At 36.8% G+C, this 24298-nt stretch overlaps 1 protein-coding gene across 1 annotated transcript in view; it reads right to left on the bottom strand.

The window, feature by feature from the left end:
* Nucleotides 1-24298, bottom strand: part of BCKDHB (branched chain keto acid dehydrogenase E1 subunit beta) — a 448915-nt gene that overhangs the window by 90446 nt on the left and 334171 nt on the right. The gene's annotated exons all lie outside the window — the stretch shown is intronic.

The raw sequence follows: 24298 nt of genomic DNA, 5'->3' as shown, positions 1-24298 counted from the left end.
ACGGTAAAAATATGTTGAAGGTTAGGGTGAAGGGAATCAGTTGATAAAGACAGAAACAGGGAACAATATTTTTAATGCTTAATTCTACCACAAAGATCAAGACATACAATGAGGCTTATGATTTTCAGTCAACAGTTACTGACTCAGAGCCCACAGTGCTGACATAACCCAATAAGCAAGACAGATAAAATCTCTGTCCTGAAGGAGATGTTAATTCTAATTTTTATAAGTTATGAACATAAAACCTCTTCTCCTTACCTTCTCACTATGCATAATGGAATGTAAACAGGGCAACCACCTCCCAGTCTGAAATTTCATCTGGTGCCACTTAGGAATCTTGACATTGTGAAGAGTAATAAATCTCTTTAGAACAGTAGTTAGATACGTGGACAAACTAGATACATTCAACAGGGTAACCACCTTTTTAAACAATTCACAAATCATAGGCCTCATTAAACTATTTCTTCTACTCCGCTCTGAGGAAAAATAATGGGAATGCTCGTTTCATTCCTGAAAGCTCAGACATATAGTTTTAGAGCCAATGGGAGAGTGTGAAAATGTATATGGATATGCTGGGGGTTCATACACAAAGAGGTAGACACTTAATATTTTGATGTAGTGGAATGAAAATGTTTTGGTATCAAGAACCAGAAAACTTGCCATATCTTAGGAAGGTCTCAAATCTTTGGGTCTGCATTATCTTGTTCCTTTAGAAAAAAAATCTGAACTACAGTCATACTTAGCTCTAAAACTATAAATGCAAATAGTAATGCAAAACCTAAAGCTACACCTCCTGAAGTCTTGTATAGTGACCCAGAAGATAGTCTTCTACACTAAGGAAGGAGTAAACAATGAGGTCAAAAGTTCAATAGTCTCTAACATACCTTTCTTTCCTCCACTCAATTCCTTCCCATAACTCATGAATTTGATCACAAACAAATTGTGGAAAGAAGAGTACAAGATTTGCACGGGCAGGGGATGATGAAATGAGGAGGCAAGGGAATTAATGAAGGGGAGAGGGAGTCAGGGAATCCTTAGCACTTTTCTCAGATAAGGGAAAGACTGCAGGGTACAACAGGGGAATGAGAATAAAACTGATAAAGACAGACAAAAGCAATGATACACAATAAGAAAGGACTGTTCTGATCATAGCTTCCTCACCTCCTTCCTTTCTTATTCTCCACTACAGGATTTTGTCGAAGATCCCTGTCAGGGATCTATAGCACCCACTTGAAGACCTACAGTATACTCTCTTGCCATCTATCCCCACATCACAGGACTTCCAGTTACTATGCTCTGCTCTGCTTGCCATCTCCTAACTGCCATTAATTCTACTACATGCCCTTCTCTAATATGTTCACCTGGGTAAGAATCTAATTCTCAGTAGATGTTACTGGTTAATTTTACTATCAATCCTAAGACGCTGCACAATTTAAAAGACATTATGTTCACCTGAAGTGTTGTTAGAGGTGGGAAAGACATTTATTTACAAAGGACTGAAGCCAAGTCTATCCTCCTCCCTTTCCACCTTATTGGCATGCTACACCGAACCACACTGGTGCTAATGTTGTCTGTATTAGACATTAGTATATGTGCTACGTTGTGCTACGTTGTGCTACGTTGCCTCAATGGAGGAGTTCCCAGTACGAGGAGAGGTATGTTAGGAATATTTTTGAGGAAAGAGAGGCTTTTCAGCACCTTTAAACATTCTCTGTAGTCTATCATCTTGATTTACACATTAGGCTTTCCTGAGACAACAGACAGCAACATCATTAGCTCTTGGTATAAAACCAGACTGGTAAAACCAAGCAAGTCTGCCATTACTCTCTTTATATATGCATGTGTGTGTGTTTTGGTTTTGAATAAAGGGTTTTGGTTAAATAATCGATCCTTATATTGTTTATTTTAGTAAGGTCTTCAAAGTGCCTCCCATTTACCACACTTGTTTTTGAATACAAACAGTTGAGGTAGTTAGCTAGATACATTGAATTTGTTATTTTGCATATAAGGAGTAGTGGTTTAGAGGAAAGTATCTGGACTAAATTGCCTGGGCTTGAATCACAACTCTACCACTACTAGCGCGTGACCTTAAACAAGTTATTAACTTCTCTGTTCTTGAATTTGTTTTTCTGTAAAAATCGGGGTAAAAATAATATTTACTTGTTAGAGTTCTTTGAGGATCTAATGAATTAATGCAAGAATAGTGCTTAGAACAATGCCTGATACCTGGTAAGCACACAATAAATGGTCATTGTTAATATCATCCTTGTCACCATCACCTCTATCACCATGTTCATCATCATCATTTGGGGTGGTTATTTACTCTGAGAAAATTAATCATAAGATTACTAGATCCTCACCTCACTTTGTACACACATAGATGTGGTCCTAATGTTGCTGCTCACTGCTAATGTCATCCCTTTGTCTTCTTTTGCCATAATTGACTTCATGAATTAACTTTATTTCCAATAGAGAGGGGAGAGTAATATCTTAAGTAGTAGCATGCTGAGAAGATGCATGACTTTCTCCCTTTCTGGAATGTAATATTAAAATATTTCAAGACTATGATTTAGGGTTATAAAGCATCCAAAAATTTCTAAATATACTAATATTTGGGGATGCCTGGGTGGCTCAGCAGTTGAGCATCTGCCTTTGGCTCAGGGCATGATCCTGGATTTCCGGGTTCTAGTCCCACATCAAGCTCCTTCCATGGAGCCTGCTTCTCCCTCTGCCTGTGTCTCTACCTCTCTCTCTCTGTGTGTGTCTCTCACGAATAAATAAAATCTTTAAAAATATATACATACTAATATTTGGGCTTCCATTTTTAGCTATAATGTCCTTTATGTGTGCTCTTATAGTCTTTCATGCTATAATACATAATGTATTTTGTTTTAAGACTTCAAGCAACTAGGCCCAGAACCACAGAAAATTTGCTTAGTTTATGACCCTTCAATAGTAAACTAATACAAATAACTCACAATTAGCACCATAGTGGTAATGGCACCAATAGAAACTGTCTTATTTAACAAAATTAGGATTCCAAAAATAAAGCTATCTAAGCCAAAGATTTGTATTAGGGATAAAAGATTTTATAATAATTATCTGTTTGTTTGATAGATTGATTTTTAGCACAATTGCAAAAGATACAGGTACCAAAACATATATCTCTCATAAAGATCAAGTTAGAGAGTATATATTTGGTTATATGCCCTAGGAAAATTTAGCAACTCAATCAAACCATAGATAATGGTCCATAATCTAAACACCTATTACTTCATCAAAGACAATTTTCTGGTATTAGCTTGTTTTACATTCTTAGCCAACTACCTTTATAAATTAAAGTTTATAATCTTAGTGCTAAGTATATTTTGTCTATATCTGGCAATAATAGTCTTTTGAAAATTGCCTTCTTACTTTCAGTGGAAAAACTCATCCTCTCCGCTAAGACGAGGTGTCCCTAACTTTACGCACCTACTTCTCTTAATTGCCTTCATTCTCATGTGATTATATAAATCCAAAGCCCATGCCTCTACATATTAACATGAATGCCTGTGATACCAGCTCTCTAGATGCTTTTTAGAAAGTCAGATCTTGAACACAGTGCCTTATGATACCTATCAAAAACCAAGAAAAGTAATATTTATTAACATTGCCTAAAGGATATCAGAAGTCAGTTCCACCAGATACTTTAAATCTGTCCTTGGATTAAGATTGACCAGTATACTATCTACTAAGATTGACCAATGTACTCACTGCCCACTTAGATTGCATTATTAATTTGCACATATTCCCCATCCTCCTTCCTAAGCCTCTGGCTTATATTGAGGGATATTCAAAGAAACAACTTTATAAGAGGTATGTTTTACCATTAGAATGTTGAAGAAGTCATTGTTTATTAGATGACAAGAAATCTTCCATGGGAGAGGAGAAGGGCAGAGAATTTGAGGCAAGCTGCTTAATAAACTATAATCAACCTAAATTCAAGATGGCAACACTGCTCAATATAGAGAGATTTATGCCCCCAGAGTCAGCCCTCTCCAGCCTTCTTTGGTGAAAAAAGCATGTCCATCTCAGATTTCTTCCCTGGTCTTGAAGTGTTACCAGATTGGTAACTCCCTTCTATTGGATTCATTCTTTCCTTAGTCTTCATTTTGTCTCCCGGGCTTCAAAACATGCTAAAAAATTATCCGTAAGAAAGTTTTCTATAAACCCATCATAGTCCCAGCCTCATTTTCTCATCAGTTAAAGCAGTTTCTACTTTTAGGTGAAACTGAATTTAAAGCAGGTTCTACTTTTAGGTGAAACTGGATTTCTTACCATAATATAAACTTATGTCTGATCCAAATCCCACTGTTTACGGCTCTCAGGCAAATTTCCAGAAGTTTTACTGCTCTGTATCTTATGTTTGTGATAAGATCAATCCAGTGCCTTTCCTCAATCCCATGCCTTTTTCTGATTTCCATATCCTTATTTCTTCCTGGATGTCCCACAATAATCAGAGTGCTTGGTGAAAATAAAAGAATGTGTGTATGTTAGGAAATAGTTAATATAGTATTTTTGAGGTTGCTATCTTTTGAGTGGTCTACTTGCAGGGTTGGCCCCTCGGTTGGCCTCTGGAGACTTGCTTTTGGGATGTTTCATATGTTAATAAGGTTGTTTTGCCACCTTGGGTACTATAGCCTCTGCACCAGCTGGACTAGACTGATCATACCAAAAAAAAGTGATTGATGGTGAATATCTGCTTTCCTTCTGGAATTTGGCACTTTTGGCTGGCCAGGTCAGCAGAGAGTACCTACAAGACCAGTCCCAAATAGAAAGTCTGGACTTTGAGTCTCAAACAAGCATCCCTGGGGAACCCTGGGTGGCACAGCGGTTTAGCGCCTGCCTTTGGCCCAGGGCGCGATCCTGGAGACCCGGGATCGATTCCCACGTCGGGCTCCCAGTGCATGGAGCCTGCTTCTCCCTCTGCCTATGTCTCTGCCTCTCTCTCTCTCTCTCTCTCTCTGTGACTATCATAAATAAATAAAAATTTTAAAAAACCAAAAAAAAACAAAAACAAAACAAAACAAAACAAAAAACAAGCATCCCTGGACCAAAACACTCCAAATATACTGCTACATTTACTATTGGAGGAAGGAATATGTTAAATGTGATCTTAAGAGGGAAAATGCTGGATGTCTTGAGATTCTTCCAGACTGCCTGCTGTGTCTTTTTCCATTGCTGAACACTGCAATAAAACACAATCATGAGAACTGCTGACTCTGAGTCCTGTGAGTATTTCTAGTGAATCATCAAACATGTGAACAGTCTTGAGACCCCTGAATTACATATGTGTAAATGTTAAAATATGCAAAAGAGTTTAATAAATACTTCAGGAAAGAAGATATATATATGACAAAAATATGGAAGAGTTGTTCAATGTTATCATTCATTAAGGGAGTCCAAATTAAAACCACAATGAGATACCACTATCAGACTGGTTAAAATTAAAAAGACTGACCATATCAAGTGTTGTCACATATCAGTAATGAACAAGTGGAATTTTAAATTTAAAACACAATGTTTACATTTAAACACACATTTATGTTAGCACCCCCCCAAAAAAAGAGAAATCCTTAGGTATAAATCTAACAAAATATATCTAAAACCTATATGTGGACAACCATGAAACTCTGATGAAAGAAATTAAAAATCTAAACAAATGGAGAAAACTTCCAAGACATTATTCCCAACCTGACCTATAGATTCATTGCAATCCCTGGAGATGAAGAGACAGGACAGGGAATTCCAGGAAGGAGGCATAACCAAAAGACACAGGACACTTTTGGACATGATGAATATCTTCATTGTAGTGATGGTTGTGTATACATATTAGAGAACATATTAAATTTTATGAAATATGCATAGTTATATGTCAAAGATACATAAAGCTTTTTTTAAGAGTTTATTTATTTATTATTTGACAGAGAGGAATGAGCACCAGCAGGTGAAGAAGCAGATCGAATGAGAGCAAGAAGCAGGCTCCCCAGTGAGCAGGGAGCCTGATGTGGAGCTTTATCCCAGGACCCTGGGATCATGACCTGAGCCAAAGGCAGATGCTTAAGCAACTGAGCCACCCAGGAACCCCCATAGAGCTTTAAAAAAAAAAAAAAACTCATGTAACCAATCCTTTCAGGCTCCAGCTATAGGCTATTAGCAATACCACCCATGCAAGGTTTCCTATGACAATATATGCAACTATAATAATAATAATAATAATAATAAAGCAATAGAAAGTAATATTTGGAATTTCCACAATAGATATGATATAATACCTGCCAAGAAAGAATGTATCTGAAAACTGACTTACATAAGAAAGAGGCAAAGGTTAGAAAGATAAAGACTGGACACATTACAAATTCCTAATCAAAATTCTGCAACATAATCATTAGTTACTATAAGTTATATAAATTCAAACCAGTATTCTAAATCACTGAAGTCTTAAAGTATACAGCTTGTCTAGACACAAATGTCTAAGATCTACAATATGCATTACAGTAATCATTGTAATTATGTACTTGGGGGATGCCACACAAGTTTTAGACATATTCAGAACTTTGAAGTCTCCAAAGCACTCTGTGAAATGGTTGATTACCAAGTAGGTGGGAAAATGAATCCATAAATGAAAGTCTTACAAATTACATGGACACTGATATTTTAGTTTAATTACTTTAAAAAGAAATAGGAAAAAAGTAAGCAAAAAATATAGCTGTTATTTCCCTCAATTATTTTACACTAATGAAGAAAAGTAGGATATCATAAAACTCCAAACACTGTAAATACTTCCACAGAATAGAATCTACTCTCTTAAGTGGTCATTTCTAGAAATCGACAAGTAAAGTTTTAAAGACTTTTGTGGTTAATATTCTGGATCTTGGTGATTTCTTAAAGCATTAATTACTTTCAATATTTCCAACCAAATGATAACTTATATAAATATTTCTGAACTATCAATATATGGTCATTCCTCTTCATTAATCTATTAAGTGCACTAGTTTATGTTTATAGTTTGTATTCCTATGAAGCTGATTCTAGTGTTAAGTAAACATTCCAAAACCATTTATATAAACACATAGGAAATAAGGCACAGTCATTGAAATCATAGCAGTCTTTGTAAACACAATACTATTAATTGACAAAATTCATATGTGTAAAATAATACAGCTCCCTAGAATTGCGCTTAGTTGTTGAATGTCTGAGACTTGACTAAAACAGTCAATTCCACATTGTTTTCTTTTCTTTTCCTCCAGGGTATCCAGTTATGGGAAGGGGATGAAGATGTTAGGGGCTAGCCTCCTGCATGATCATTCCTCCACTCCAGCATCCTCTGAGGATTTGCTGTGGCCTCCTGCTCTGCAGCCACCTAGCCCAACTCACTTCCTTCCTGGCATCTCCTCACCACCACCAAGAGAAATCTTCAGGAACAACTGGCTTCTAAGTAAATCTTGTCCCCTTTTGAAGGCCAAATACTCAGCTATATATCAGTGTTTGACAATGTCACCAGGCAGTGTTCATAGTCATTTTCCCAGGTCCCCCCAAAAATGGCAAGTGAAGTCCTCCAGGCTCATACTCCCAAACATCTCTTTATCTGGCGGGAGTGGAAGAAGGGCTGGAGAATTCTATTGTCTCTCTTCCTAGCCTCCAAGAACTTCCAAGACTTACTCCCTCACTTCCTTTGAAACTTCCTCCTCCCACCTCCTTCCCAGGGCACTAAGAACTCCCATCTAATCCATCAGATTTGATATATAATAAAAGTTATTTTCCTGATGTCATCTGTAGGCAAGGGATTCAACAAACAATACTTGCAAACAAAATGGGCACAGTCTGAATGATTTATACCTTAATCAAAATGCATTCAGAGCAAGCGCCTGATGCATTTTGCCATCAATCTTAAGAACCACTACAAAAAATAATTGCATATATATTTCTCTAAAAGGAAAAGTCATCACCTCTCAGTAACTCCCATCAAATTTAACTTTCCTAGATACAAATGTGAACACTTTTTTTCTTCCTTTTCACACACAGTGTCTCATACACGGTAACTGCTTCATAAGTGATTCCTAGATAAATAGCTTTCTCTTAAAGAAATTTTTTTCCAAATAATTTGTCATGGTGTTCTATTCAGAACCTGTACAAGCAACATATCAATTTTTGATAGTGTCACCACCATATCTAACTATTCTAGTTTGGGGTCATATTAGATCCAAAGTAGCTTTGGTCCTTCTAGTAAACAATGCCATTGGTGATTAGACGTATACTCATTTTGTTTAGAACTTGAATGAAAATGAAAGGCTGGGCGTTTCCCAAAAAAGCCCAGGTATTTCCAAAAAAGGGGGAAATGGAGAAGGGAAGATGCTGCTGTGATCCTAGAAATATAAGTGCTTTAAGAGGAACTTTTTTTTTTTCATTTTATTGCAACAGAGCTATTTTGCCACGTTACTTACCTAGCCAGAAATTATAGGCATCATGAACTGGAATCAACTGGGTGCCAGATGAGGTACTTATGCCCACTTTCCTACTCATGGTGGCCTTGGGGACTATAATCCTTTCATTAGCTGTTTAATTGTCCTGGGAACATCCCGAGTCAATATTTTTATTTCCTGTTTTCACCTGCCAGTGGTGAACATTTTTCTCCATTTTCTGAACATACAACTAAATTTAACATGGTAGTTATGACAAGACAGGCTAGAAGCTGCCCAGGCCAAATGAAATGGAAAACTCGAACAATGTAAAAAATGCCTTACTGTTTTGAAAGAAGTCTTGAAGTTCTAAAGACCCTTCCCCACCATTACTGAAATTTCATCATGATGCCACAACTCACTTGAAAAATTTCCAAACTTCTACAAAGTTAAAATCTGAATCATATTGATTCTGTATTATAAGAATAAGGTAAAACATTTTACACATTAATTTTGATTAAAAAATTATAAAACATTTTTACTTCAGCTAACTGCAAGCAATATATTCTGGTTAAACTTTAAATGAAATACTTTTAAGTTACACATTCCTAAAACTTATTTCACACAAAGAATCTTTCAAACTTCTACAGTTTGTTTTAGCATCTTTTTAAGATCTAAGACTCCAGAAGAGATATTAAGCCATCATACATACATTATCTCACAATAAATTATCATCAATTAAACAATATGTGACTGTTTCTGTCTGAAAGCAAAACTTTGCTATCATAATCTAGATATGAGATATATTAGTTTCATAATACATTTTGTATTTCTTCTTTCCTCTTTTCAAACAAATAGATTTCATAAAACACATGCACAGAAGTGAGCAATCTGCTTGTTTTATCTATCAGAATATCAACCAAAAAGTGTGCCTACTGTGGATTGGAAACCCAAATTTATGAGGATTAAGTGTAGCACAAGAGTAAACAAGTCTTCCTTTTTAAATACACATGGTATAATTGGGCTTGATTTCTCAGCCATAGTAGTTACAAGAAAAGAATTAGAAATGAACAGCTGGTTCAAGGGGAGATGGAAGTTTGGGAGGGATGATGACACATGGGAGTTCCTCCTGAAGTAGATAAGCACTAGTGACAATGAAAGAGAGAATGCAAACATAACTTGCCAATTGTATAGCAGATGATTTGGAATCATTGCAGCTAACAGGCTTTCAATTCCCAGAGGTATCTAGAGCCAAGGATTTCTAACACTGGAGTTATGACAGGCTCTCTTCAATTGCTGGATTTCACTAGACTCAATTCTCATTTACTGCTCTCCTGTGTTAAACCATCATTCAATATGAAAAATAACACCCGACACCTTGGTCTAGTGGTCACTTATGTATCTGAAATAACTCCACAGGACAGTGGAAAACTGAGAAATTACTCAAATAGTACAAAATTTTAGGGCTTTCAAAATTGTTTCTATGTAATATAGACATACCTCATTTTATTATGTTTTGCTTTACTGTGCTTTGGCTTTATTGTACTCCACAGATATTTTATGTTTTATGAACTGATGTTCAAGAATTCAGGGGAGGAAGTAACTCAGATGTGGTAGAAAGAGCAAGAGAACTAGAATTACAAACAGAGCCTGAAGATGAAACTAAATTGTGCAGTCTCATGATCAAACTTGAAAGGATGAGAGGTTGCTTCTTACAAATGAGCAAAGAGAGTGGTTTCTTGATATAAAATCTACTCCTGGTGAAGATTCTGTGAATATTGTTGAAATGACAACAAAGGACTTAGAGTGTATTACATAAAAGTAGATGATAAAGCAGAGCTAGGGCTTGAGAGGATTGACCCCAATTTTGGAAGAAGTTCTACTGTGGATAAAATGTTATATCAAATTGCATCACATGCTTCAGAGAAGTCATTCACCAAAAGAGCCAATTGGGATCCCTGGGTGGCTCAGCAGTTTACTGCCTGCCTTTGGCCCAAGGTGTGATCCTGGAGTTCCAGGATCAAGTCCCACATGAGGCTCCCTGCATGAAGCCTGCTTCTTCCTCTGCCTGTGTCTCTGCCTCTCTCTCTGTCTCATTTTCTCTGTCTCTCATGAATAAATAAATAAAATCTTAAAAAAAAAAACAGAAGAGCCAATTTATATGGTAAACTTTATTGTTGTCTTATTTTCAGAAATTGTCACAGCCACCCCCACTTTCAGCAACCACCACATCTATCATCAAGGTAAGACCCTCCACCAACAAAATGATTATGACTCACTAAAGGCTCAGAGGATGGTTAGCATTTTTAGCAATAAAGTACTTTTAAATTAAGGTATGCACATTGTTTTTTTAGATATAATGTTATTGCATAATTAATAAACTACAATATTATGTAACTTATATATGCACTGAGAAACAAAAAATTCATTTGACTTACTCTGTTGCAATATCTGCTTTATTGCAGTGGAACGCAACCCATGATATCTTTGAGGTGTACCTGTACATTTACAAATTCTATGCATGTAGGTGATGAATACATACCCATGAAAAGATTTCTCTGCTACTGAGAAAAGTTCACAATAATAATTTAGCTAGTGGTTATTAAGCACTACAAGATGCCCAACATTGTTCTAAGTGTTCTACACATACAGTGTCTTAATCCTGACAACAACCCTCTAAATTGACCCTATTATTATTTTCACAGATCACAGAAATGTGAAGTATTGTATTCAAGGTCAGCCAGCCAGTAAATGGCAGAGCCAGCATCCAATCCCAAGCAGTCTGGCTCTGGAGTATATACTTTTATCACAACACAATACAACATCTCATTTGATCTAGTTATAGAAGTGCTATGATATCAATTTTTAAATGGAGAAATTTAGACTCAATGGGCTTAAGTAACTTTTGAGTTTCCTTTGCTAACAAGTGATATATACTGTGAGTCAAGCCTAATCATTCTGATTCCAAAATCCATGCTCATGACCACTATGAGCTTACAAAACCACTACAGCCTCCTAAATACAGGACCACTGTGTAAAATGTGAAAGTTACCATGACCATCAAATACAATAGAAGCAAAAGTACGTAAGTTATAGTAGTAGCCTGATCCACACCACCTTACTGAGATGGTTCACCCCTAGAAAGGACCAATATTTACACAACACTAATGACAGGAAAACGGCCCCAAACTAAATGTCCCATTTGGACCAGAGCTACTATTGTCAAGACTAGAGATGGCCTTTGCTTTCCTGATCTTTACAAACTTGCATATCAGTTTCTCTCCCTCTGGAAGTGGCTAGTCATCTGGCTAGTCAGAAGAAAATTCAATCCAGAGCCAGAATTGGATTCCAAATGGACTTGCCCACAAGTCTGAGTCAGGAATTGTGTCCCCACATCGTTCTCTAAGCCTTAGAGAGGGAACACAGTGGTATAAAGGAAGAGAGAAGCAGACCATAGACGGGAGAAGCCTTTTGTCAGTGGAAGCCTTTTCCTCCTAGATGAGCATTCTGGATTTCAGAGTGGCTGCTTCCTGCTGAGCTTAGATGAGCCTGGCCTCTGCCCCTGCACAAATGAGTAGGGGAATTCTGAACTCAAACATGAAAGCACAGCAGCAGGCCACAAAGTTCACAGCTCAGACCTGCTGGGAGCCCCAGCCAGTTCATACACCATATGTGCTCTGCTTATCCATCTGGTTTAATGGACAAAGCCAAACAAAACAGTGAAAACAAATGGCAGAAGTCTTTTGCCCTGGCCTCGAAGTGCACACTGACCTCACCTTGCAGAGTTTTTATTTAAATCATTTGGGTTATAAGTAGTTTGGCATAAAGTATAAAAACCCAAGTGATACAAAGCTCTAAAAAGGAAAGAAAAGTTTCAAAGTCACAGCTGATTAGCATCTGAACACCTTATTTGGATTGTCCCATTTACCAATATTACTCCATAAAGCAAACACTAAAATTCAGTGAAACTATGGAAATATGTAGCTTAACCACATATGAATCCAAACCAAAAGCAATCACAATTTATACAACCACTACAAAAGCCTCTGCACTATTAAATTAGTTCTTAGACTGAGGATCTGTCTTACCTATTAAGCAAAAGTCAAAACAGTACATTTCAAGGTAGTAGAATCCGTAGTCTCTGAAAAGTCATTATTCTACATCTTTACTGTACTTTATGTAATTTCTACTTTGATTAACTTCGGGTTACCTTTTGAAATGAATATATGAATATGGTTGACACTTTCATTAAACTATGTTTTTAAAGTTAATTTCAATAGACCAAATATTAGTCTTGCTGTCTATCCAGTTTTTCAGTCTCAGCACTATTGACATTTTAGCCTAGATAAGTCTTTGTTGTGGGGAATTATCTTGTGCATTGTAGGACATTTAGCAGTACCTCTGGCTCTAGATACCAGTAGCACTTCCCCCATTTGTGAAAACCCAAAATGTCTCCAGACATTGTTATAAGACCCTGAGGGGCAAGTCAAAATCATGCCTGTTTGACAACTGTTGACCTTACAATACTAAGAATTAGTTTTGAATACTGATCAACCCCTTCTCATTTATACACAATCATTCAGTAATTACTATTACTTAATGCAAATGGTTCAAGGTAATGTCTAGTTCTATTATGGAATTTCTTAAATCTGTTGTTATTTGTCTTCTAAGTTCATAAAAATTATGTTATCATGGTTTTCCCTTTCTGAGTAGCATGAAAATCCAATCATACACAAGACTGTGTACTATATAATGGATTGAATATGCAATATACATACAAACAGGTACTCTGCAACTAAATATTGAAATCTTAAAAATCTGAATTTTCTGAATTATTCCTAAACCATTGGTAAGTTTTTAGATTTCACTCAAGAATAATATGGGTTTTTCTGTCAAATCTAATAAAGTTTACAAAGACCCAAAATGTGTGTAAATTTTAATAATATATGTAGGGCAGCCCGGGTGGCTCAGTAGCTTGGCGCCATCTTCAACCCAGGGTGTGTGATCCTGGAGACCCAGGATTGAGTCCCACGTCGGGCTCCCTGCATGGAGCCTGCTTCTCCCTCTGCCTGTGTCTCTACCTCTGTGTGTGTGTGTGTTGTGTGTGTGTGTGTGTCTCATGAATAAATAAATCTTTAAAAAATTAAAAAATAATAAAATTAAAAATTAAAAAATAAAAATAAAATAAAAATATATGTAATGTCCAAACATTAGGTCATTAAATTAGGTTTTTTTTGAAACCTGTGTTTTTCTCTTCCAATATATTGAACTTGATTTGGAAGATATTAACATGAATGAGGCCCATATGAGCCTTTGCTTTTTAAAAAAATGAATGTCAATAGTAAAGGTGGAAAAAAAGAGAAAAAGTAAATTCCTGCCATATTTGGTATTACAGTATGGTTTCTACATGATAGGTAGATATGAAGGGGAAATTGAGAAAAGCATCAAGTCAGTAAAGTATAGAGTATATTAAGACAAAGAATATTTAATTAGTTTGGATTATAGAATTGTAGGTTACATGCAAAGCAAGTAGGTGCAAGAGTTAAAGAAAGAATATATAATAAGAAATGAGAAATAAGAATGAAAAATAGTTAAAATCCAATTAATTGGAAGACTTGGTGGTCAGATTAGTGAGACTGGCTTATTCGAGAATCAATAGGAAGCCATTGAAGGAAATGGATCTGAAAGATCAGAGTTAAATGTTAAGAAGATGTGCTTTTTCCATATCTAAAACATAATATCTATCTTCCACCTACATCTAAACTACTTGACCATCATCACTGATAGGTGGCACCTGGTCACCTAAGGAACTTGCATCCAATTCTGAGACCTAAGATCAATTCATTTTTATGACTAATCTGCTTCTTAGTTTGTGCTCTAGGGCTAATAACTGGTGGTCCTATTTTTAATACCCTGTCTACCTTATTCTCAATTCTAGTAATTAGTACCTGGCTTCTGTCCTGCATTGATAGCGGTACTAACACTTCAGAACATAGTGGAGTAGAATCTGATCCCTGAAACAACCTTCATCCATCACAGGGAGTAAAATCCAACCTGCTATGGCTAGTGCCTGCTATGGCAAACATGACTTCTCTCCTCCTACCTGGGTACATCTTTTAGTACTTTTTTATCTGGCTTCCATGTGGTCATGCTCTTCCTGCTTCTGGGCCATTTGAGTTACTCTGGGTTGGCTCTCTTTGATACCCAATGGCTGCCATCAAATGGCTCCCTGTTACCTTGCTCTTTTATGAGACTCTTCTACTCCCTGTACCACCCAAGTGGGTAGGTTTATTCCAGGTCCACTGCCAAGTCTATTTTGCTTCACTGAGGTTAACCCTCCATGCACACCTGGGGTTTGTGATGACAGATAACTGGCAGGCAGGAAGGACAGATGGGAGAAGAGAGAAATGCAGCAAGAATACTACTAAGGAAGCTCTGAGCAGTACCAAGGTGGCCTGAGCCATATTAGTAATATTCTTTATGATAGCTAGAAAAATATGTTTTAATGCAAAACAAACTAGTTTTATAATGTGTTTTGTATGAAAACATCCTTTTCATATTTAAATAGGATACATAAAATCTCTGTTTTGCTCTTCTTACTACTCTTACTAAAACTCATTATTTTAACCTGGGACCATTTTTTGTAAATCTCTTATAGTATCACTTTACTTAAATCATTAGTCTTTTTTTTTCCCAGATGTTACATTTCTTTTAAATAATGGCAAAGATGTCAAATCAAATTAGCTTCACTATTTCCAAACTGAAAAGTTCCAGTGAGCAAAGACAAATTTTTATGGCAAATTGGTTAATAAAGTGTTGTCTCATGAGAACTGGACTTTAAACTGGAAAAGTAACTCCTAATGTTTAACTTCTTCAGCAATCTGAATTCTTCCTACAGTCACTGAAAATGTTCTCTGGTCTAACCACAACCCATAACACTATACACATTGAAATTACTCCTTTATTCCTTACTTAATTTAAGACAAACACAAACAAATAAACAAAAACTATGGGCTCTGCTAAAAGAATCCAGCTTAGTTCTATTATTAGGTGTCATCATTTCACATCAGCTTCAGTGATTATATTTTCTTACCATTTAGCCAGACTGTAGGTAGGGGTTCTCAATGTTGACTTAAAAAAAAATGCTTATAAATTAATGTAAACAGAGTGCTTAGAACAGTGCCTGAAATAGTACCTTGTACAGTAAGAGCTATATAAGTGCCTACTACTACTATTAACAACCCCTGGACTCCACTAAAAACCAACTAATCGAATCCATGGAATGTAAGTGATGCCAACAGAGTAACTAGGCTCACACAACTGGTACTCTTTCAAAGCTCTCCATGTGATTCCAATGAGCAACCAATGCTGAGAACCAGTGAGGTTAACCAAGTACCAATGAAACAAATTCCATGGCTTAAATCTCAGAAAAGTTTACCAGTCCCATTCTCTGTTCCATTGATAAGAAAAGGACCTATCATTTGCCAGCACTGTGCATGTCAAAGAAGACATAGCAAATGAGTAAGGCAATCTCTACTCTGAAGCCACTAGCAATCAGTTTGGTGAAACAGACCATAGCTAAATAAATACAGAGCAATTCTTTAAGGGTAAGAATAGTGATAATAACTTAGAGCATGAGTCAGACAAAAAAAAGCTTAAAGCCAATTCTACTGGGATAAAGCCAAGAAGCCTCCCAGAAAAAAAGAAACTTGAGCTGACCTTTAAAAGATGAATGGGATTGTGCATTAAGTGGAAAGAAAGGAAAGACATACCAGACAGAAAGGTATGTCTAAAATGTACAGAGAAGGGAATAGCATGCAATGTTCAAGGATCTATAAAGAAGTAAAAGAATTGAAGCAGAAGAAATACTGAAGGTGAAGCTGGACAGATTGGAAGGGCCTATAAAACTAGGCCAAACTACTATGACTTTTCCTTACAGGTAAAAGGGATTTAAGGAGGATACGCTTTTATAAAACAGTAGCAGTTGGGACGCCTGGGTGGCTCAGCGGTTAAGCATCTGTCTTCAGCTCAGGGAGTGATCCTGGAGTCCCAGGATGGAGTCCCACATCGAGCTCCCTGCATGGAGCCTGCTTCTCCCTCTGCCTCTCTCTCTGTATGTCTCTCATGAACAGATAAAATAAAATCTTTAAAATAAATAAATAAAATTAAAAACAGCAGTAACATAATCATATCTACAACTTATATGTCTTCTGTCTTCAGGTAGTAAGGGCAGCAATAAACCTACTCATTAGACTTAGGTTCTCACATGGTCAGGCTAACTTGTTCAGTTGAAACCAGCTTTTTTACTGTGCTTTCCACCTAGTTCTATTGAGGAATAAGGAGAAGATATTTTAAAAATTAAAATTTTAATCATAAGCCAAACTGAGCTAAAAAAATGTATTGTAAAGTATCTTTTTCCCTTGTACTTTCCATGGAGCAAATAGGGGAAATTTGGGTAGTTGGTTTTTTGGGTTTTTTTTTTTTCTGAATGGAAGTTTCTACGTTACATTCATTCAAGATTTTCTATAAAATTGTACTGCAAAAAAACAAAATGAGAAGAGAAAGTGTGAATCTTATAGATGAAAGAAAAGGACTCCTATAGGACCTTCATTTAGGGAAGGATATCTTGAAATTGTATGTTTCTAAACAGAATCTTTTAACAGAGCTTTCTTTCAATATAAGACTACACATAAGAATTGGCTTATTTAAGGTAAGGGGGGAAAGTATCACTTAAATAATAACATTGGCAAATATTGATTGTAGCCTAGTATATGATTAGTACTGAGCTCATTGTCCTCACTACAAGTCTATCAGAACTATTCATAAAGTCTAGTTTATAAGTGAGGATCCTGAAGGTTAATACTGTTAAATAAGTGTCAAAAACCATCAAGGGTCTGATATTTTATCATACTTGGAAGCTAACAAGCTACCTGCCATAGTTTCATTGATGCTTGCAGAAGACTTGAAATTTCTCAGTCAGAGACAAAGGACTTATTCATAGCACTACCAGTAGTAGCCAGAGTATCATCATTTTCTTTTTCCAAGTTCCTGAATCCTAATTCCCACTGAGCAACACAGAGGGGAGCAGGTAACACCTGTACTCTCATAGATCGAGTTAGAGGAATTTTATAATGTGTTACACAAAGTTTTACAGTTTGTGTTAAAGGAATTCTTTTTTTTTTTTTTTTTTTTTTTTTAAGGAATTCTTATAATGAACACTAAGCATGCCTTCCCTTTGCTCTGGAAGGAGCCACTATCTCAATCTTCAAAGGTTAATCACTATGCAAACATGCTTGAAACTAATTCTGAAACAGAGGCAGTCAGTTCCTCTGCTTAAAAGATGGGAAGATACACAAGAGAACAATGAAGAACTATCTCAGCAATAAGTTCCCCATTTTCACACAATTAGTAGATGAGAGAACCACAATTTGAACCATCTGTGAGAGGTTGGGTCCCTGTGTCCCACAGGGACTGGGTCCTGGGTCCCACAGTCCTTTTTTTTCCCCAAAAAAGTCCATCTCATTTGAGCAATAGAGCTCTATACTAAAGGATCAGGAAGCAAAACCTGAAGAACACCTTGAGTTTTGTGGAACTTGAGAATATAGATCTAGTAATTTTAGAAAAAGATGAACCAAAAAGACTTACAAAGAACCAAGAAGACTTCAACTATCAACATTGGTTAAGAATGTCTCTTTTCTCCTAGGGTTCCTGGGTGACCCAGTTGGCTGAGATCAAGAGTTGACCTCAGCTCAGGTCTTGATCTCAGGGTCTCGAATTTAAGCCCTGCTCTGGGTTCCACTCTGGGTGTGTAGAAAAGAAAAGAAAAGAAAGAAAAGAAAAAAAAGAAAGAAAAGAAAAGAAAAGAAAAGAAAAGAAAAGAAAGAAAGAAAGAAAGAAGAAAGAAAGAAAGAAAGAAGAAAGAAAGAAAGAAAGAAAGAAGAAAGAAGAAAGAAAGAGAAAGAAAGAAAGAAAGAAAGAAAGAAAGAAAGAAAGAAAGAAAGAAAGAAGAAAAAGAAAGAAGAAAGAAGAAAGAAAGAAAGAAAGAAAGAAAGAAAGAGAAAGAAAGAGGGAGGGAGGGAGGGAGGAGAAAGGAAGAAGGAAGGAAGGAAGGAGAGGACAGGAAGAAAGAACGAAAGAAAAAGAAAGAAAGAAAGAGAAGAAAGAAGAAAGAAAGAAAAGAAAGAAAGAAGAAAGAAAGAAAGAAAAAGAAAAGAAAAGAAAAGAAAAGAAAGAAAAGAAAGAAAAAAAGAAAAGAAAAGAAAAGAAAGAAAAGAAAAGAAAAGAAAAGAAAAGAAAAGAAAAGAAAAGAAAAGAAAAGAAAGAAAAGAAAAGAAATGTGGACCAAGAATGTCTCCTTTCTAAAGGTAGGAAAATGAGGGTGGGGGGGAGAGTGAGAGAGAGAGAGAGAGAGAGATCATACATCTCTTTAGGCAGTGAGGACAGTTTGAAAGAAATGGTGAGCATAACAGTGCCATAAAAAAAATACCTATGATATTCTTGGATGTTGTCTCCAGATGTTGAGTTTTAATGCTAGCCTGACTTAAATAGTAGATGAAACATATTTAAATACTATGTCAATAGTGTACCATGTTCCCACCATATGCTATTTTGGACCATTAGGCTCTCTGTTCAGGAGATATTAAAGTATGGAAAACATAATCATAATTTATGTCTTCCTTCAGTCTAAGGACTCAGAGAGTTTCTTATTTTATATCCAGAGGTAAACAAAATTATTGTTTTAAATATAACAGAAGCCCACATCTGCTCTTGTCCAAGCTCCTTCTAGCTGCACCAGGGACTGTGGATGTCCATGCAGAGCCACACCCTATCCTAGTTCAAACAGATCTGGCATTCCTGTCAGTTTCTTGTCCTTTTCCTAAGTAGCTGCTGAGGAGCTCACTGTGGATACCATGTTGCTGTATTTTGGGATCTAAGTCAAGAAAATTCCTACTTCCCTACCAATTACTATGTGTATGGAGACCCAGACTGTGAGATAATGATAAATGGGGCTCCACCTGTTTAATACCCATACCTAATGTTTTGATCATTGCAATGTCCCCTGCTAAAGGTAAATACTGTTTGCTGACCTCTTAGATCAGCATTGCTGACTTGGAAAAGGGAAAAAGTTTCATCTGATCTTGATATGTAAACACTCAGAGTAAGCCTCAGCAGGAATGTTAGCTTTAAGAGTTTTAGACAAGCCTACACCATGGCCAAAGACTCATTTCTGCACACTGCAAAGGCCAATTTCCTGTTTCATGCTCTGTATGCAGCCATCCTCAACAAATGAGACCTGCTGGAGATCCCTTTCTGTTTCTGAGAAACAAAGTGTTAAGTCTGACATGGGTCAGTGAAATCATTTTTTGCTTTAGAGCATGGCTAAGAAAAGGAGGAGATCAATTCTCTCTTCCAGAATTTGAAATCTGTCCTGAATCCCTGGCCCATGAAGATGCTGGTATGCTTCTTGGTATTTGGGGATTTCTTGCTGATGAATATAATACAGCCAAAGCCTTGCTTGGCTGCAAAGAGAAACCAGAGAAAAATAAAGATTTGCTTTCGTTGGTAACATATTGTAGGGTCAGGATGTTGTTCTAGTGACTCACTTGAAAAAAAAAAAAAAAAACGTGGTAGGAAAACTAAATTCAACCCCATGACAAAGTGCTATGGCTTTTGTTTAACAATAATTCCAGCCAACTCACTGGCCAGGATTCTTTTTATATAGGCTGGGTCTATGTGATTTCAAAATATCCAGTACATTTAATTCTAAAATTTGCCTCAGTAACCGAATTTGCTTATAAAATGTTAAACCTGAACTGAACTAATTTAGACAAATAATATATGGAGTATATACAATAAGTGATCAATTATTTGATTTATTAACTGTGGCCTGAAATTTTGCAGTGCTTTGCTGTTTTGAGAGATTCATTAAACTCACTGCTTCTAGAGCTTACTACCCTATTATTATCTCTGTTTCCTAGCTTCTAGGCTAGAAAATATATTTCTCAGGGCACCTGGGTGGCTCAGTCAGTTGAGCATCCAACTCTTGGTTTCAGCTCAGGTCATGACCTTGGGGTCATGGGATCAAGCAGTGCATGATGCAGTCCATGCAGTCCATGCAGTCCATGCTCAGCAGGGAGTCTGACAGATTCTCTCCCTCTCCTTCTGCCCTTCCCCCCAACTCATGTTCTCTTTCTCTCTTTCTCTCTCTCTAATAAATAAATAAATCTTTAAAAAAGAAAGAAACTAAGTAAGTATATTTCTCAACTGGAATAGCTCCAATGTCCATGAGGTGGAGGAGGAGATCATTGGGAAGATATAACAGACCATCTCAGGTCCCTACCTTCCATATTTGAGGCACTCTATCAACCACTTAGTATTTTTTAACCTCCTTTATTTAAGACTTTGTTAAAGTTGGAGTTTTAAAATTTATATTAATGATTCTTCCATAACCATAATTCATGACATATGCATTCCCACCTAAGTCATGTTTCTCACCTGTTACCTTCATGTGAAAAAGCATCTCCTTCCAGCTTCACCTCTCAAATATTATCCATACTTTGAGGCCCAGCTCAAAACTCTCTCCTATAAGAACCAGTGTGAATTTCCTCTTGTACCATGCAATGATGTCCCTGGTTACAAACTAAACTATGTTTATAGCTTTATCTAGCATGCTCTGCCTTGTGCTATAATTCTTGCATCCATGTCTGTGTTACCACTAAATTATTAGCTCCTTGAGCACTGCACTTCTGTTTATCCTATAGTAGGTAAGTAAAAATTGTTTCTTAATTTAATGATGCCTGCATCCTCTAAATAAATATACCAGATGACAAAGTGGTGGGAGTTATGGGGGGAGGTGGAAATAACACGGAGGGGGGAAAAGAAGAGAGTGAAGACAATGGTGAATTGGAAATCCCAACTGATTTAACATCTAATAATATTCATATTGGCAACTATAATGAGGACAAACCCAGACACTTTTGCTCTGCATTTTATAATGCCTTATTTTTCTTTTGGTATTTTTATTTACACACAAACAACATTTACAACAACACAATCTTCCTGATTGGAACATGAACATGTCTACCTGGCTTTCTTTTGAACAAACAGCTTGAAGAACAAACCAATTCTGATAATAAAGTAAATCTCCTCACTTCTCCTGGCCAACAACTCCATCCTTTGTTTTTAAACAATAATTTGATGTATCAGTACTACCTTCTCTCAAGGCAATGGAAGAAGACAAGAGCCAGTGAATGCTAATATATAACAGCATCACCAGTGAAATACAACTCACATCAGTATAGAAATGACTCTAAGTGGGTGGTTGCTGCCACATAGGAAAAGTACATACTCAGGAATGAACTATCTGTAGCATAGGAGTGAAAATTTTTTCATAATATATTTAAAGAAGTAGTCTTATCCTAAATGCATTTTTAAGTAAGAGTCAGTATTCTTGAGTAATTCAGGAAGCAGATATTTCTTATGATTGACCCACTGGGAATTTTAAATTTTTGGAATGCTCAGGATTCATGCTTCATCATCTATATCGATAATTAACACTCTTTCAAATGTATTACCTACCCAGGCGGTTTGATGGTTCTGTTTTTTATTTTAAATAGAGATTTAAACAGCCCCACCATTTTGATTTGGTTTGATTGTTATAAACAGAATCTAGGGATTTTACACTATGCATCACAAATCGTGAACCTTTGCTCTCCGCCAATACTGTACTTGAGATTTCTAACACTTAGCAATTTTCTAACATCATGGTTTAGATCATCTTAGAAAGACCGACATTTATATTTTCCCCTTGTGATGCAAAATCAATACTTTACTGGCTGAGAAAAAGTGAGGCACTCCATTCATGTTAGACTGCTGAGTGAAAATGCAAACAAGTAGGCAGCAAATCTTTGCATGTTATGGAAACACAGAAGCTAAAAAAAAAAAAAAAGTCTTGCTGATTGCTGACTTGCTTGCTGGAAATATTAAATTTGTCCAGTTTTTAGTTTTTTAAAATCTCATCTTTCTGCACTTGTTTATGAAGAGTTTTATCAAAAGTATTCATGATTACCAGACAAAATCTATAGTATTCTTATGACAAGAATTTCCATCTAAATTTCCATATACTTTCTGCAAAGTCAAATTCTTTTTTTTTAAATATTTCTCTTTTTTTGGCCAATAATAACATGATCAAATAGTAAAATAACATGCAGCATGTATTAGTGGAAATACCTGTGATGTAATGGAAAATCAACTAACTGAGATAATGTGGCAAGGAGGTCTAAAAATAAGGTGAAGTCTCTAGACCTTAGTATTCTCCTAAAAGCTGCCCACAAGGTCAAAACATTTCACTTTGGTTTAAGTGTAAAGGAAATTAGCTGCAATTTATACAGGAGAGCTTGAAGATTTAATTGAGTTCTTTAGTGTGTATGTTTTGTGATAAAAGGTAGCTGCACTTCCCCACAAAGAACCTTTGCCTTTGCTGCCTGCCACAGGACCTCACATTCTATTTTGGGGGGGAAGATCTTTTTTTATTTAAATTCGGTTAGCCAACAGTTAGTACATCACTTGAGTTTCAGATATAGAGTACAATAATTCATCAGTTGCGTATAACTCCCAGTGCTCATCACATCACCTGCCCTCCTTAATGCCTGTCACCCAGTTACCCCATCCCTGCACTCACTCCCCTCCAGCAACCCTCAGTTTGTTCCTAATAGTTAAGAGTCTCTCATGATTTTTCTCCCTCTCTGGTAACTTTCCACTCAGTTTTCTGTTCTTTCCCGTATGATACTCTGAGTTGCTTCTTATATTCCACATATGAGTGAAACCATATGGTAATTGTCTTTCTCTGATTGACTTACTTCACTCAGCATAATACCCTCCAGTTCCATCCACATTGATGCAAATGTTAAAGTGCTTCCTTGTCCAGCAGAGCTTCTCAAACTTAAGCAAGCACCCAAGTCCCCCAAAGGGCTTATGAAACAGCAGACTGCTGGGTCCCACCCAAACAGCTTTCTGATTCACTGGGCCTGGGGTCTGGCCTCGGAACATGCATTTCTAAGAAGTCTCCAGCGGCAGCTGACATTGCTGGTTGATGACCACATTTCAGACACCTCCATCTTCAGCAGGAGGAGTTTAGAGCAACTCAGAGGACAGCTCTGGTGGGCAATGAGTAGAGGAGCCAAGAGAGAGCCATGGAATGAAGCTGAGCCTGTGAGGTCTGAGAAACAAGAGACTTCCCAACAGCCATTCTGGGAAGGAGAATTAGTCTTAGAAAACTCCATGTGGTCAAACTGAACCAAGGGACATGAGAGTGAAGAAGACAACAGAAAAAAGAATCACAATAAAAACTTAAAAGGGAACAAGATTACTAACACACCAAGCCCTTCACAAATGACAGCAACTGAGACAGATTACAAGGAAAACCTCTCCTGCACCAAGAATATGATCCTCCTCCAATCCTCCTCTCCTGCCTGCAATTGGAAGTGATGGAAGCTCCCTTCTATAAACAAGCAAAACATGTGTGAATCTCAGTCCACTGACTGCAGTGTACAGAAAATACCATGTTCCCAATTACCCAGTACCTCAACTTCATTGCCAAATCCAAGTCCTATGCTAGCTGGGGAAATGTGACCTCGGTTATGTGTGAAGTATCCCTCTGACTCCAGGCCTGTGACACTGAAAGTTCAAGGACCACAGATAGGCTCAAGCATGGTGTAGAATTTAATGCTCTATGGTGTTCGAATACTGGTCATCAATCCACAGATACCGTAGCTGGGACATCATGGACCTTGTTCCATAGCCAGGATCTGTTGCTTCCTTGCAATACTATTACCATGAGAATCTCCTGTGACCTTCCTATA

Source organism: Canis lupus, chromosome 12 (genome assembly GCF_003254725.2).
Source record: "Canis lupus dingo isolate Sandy chromosome 12, ASM325472v2, whole genome shotgun sequence".
Lineage (NCBI taxonomy): Eukaryota > Metazoa > Chordata > Mammalia > Carnivora > Canidae > Canis > Canis lupus.
This window is presented reverse-complemented; position numbering and strand designations above follow the sequence as displayed.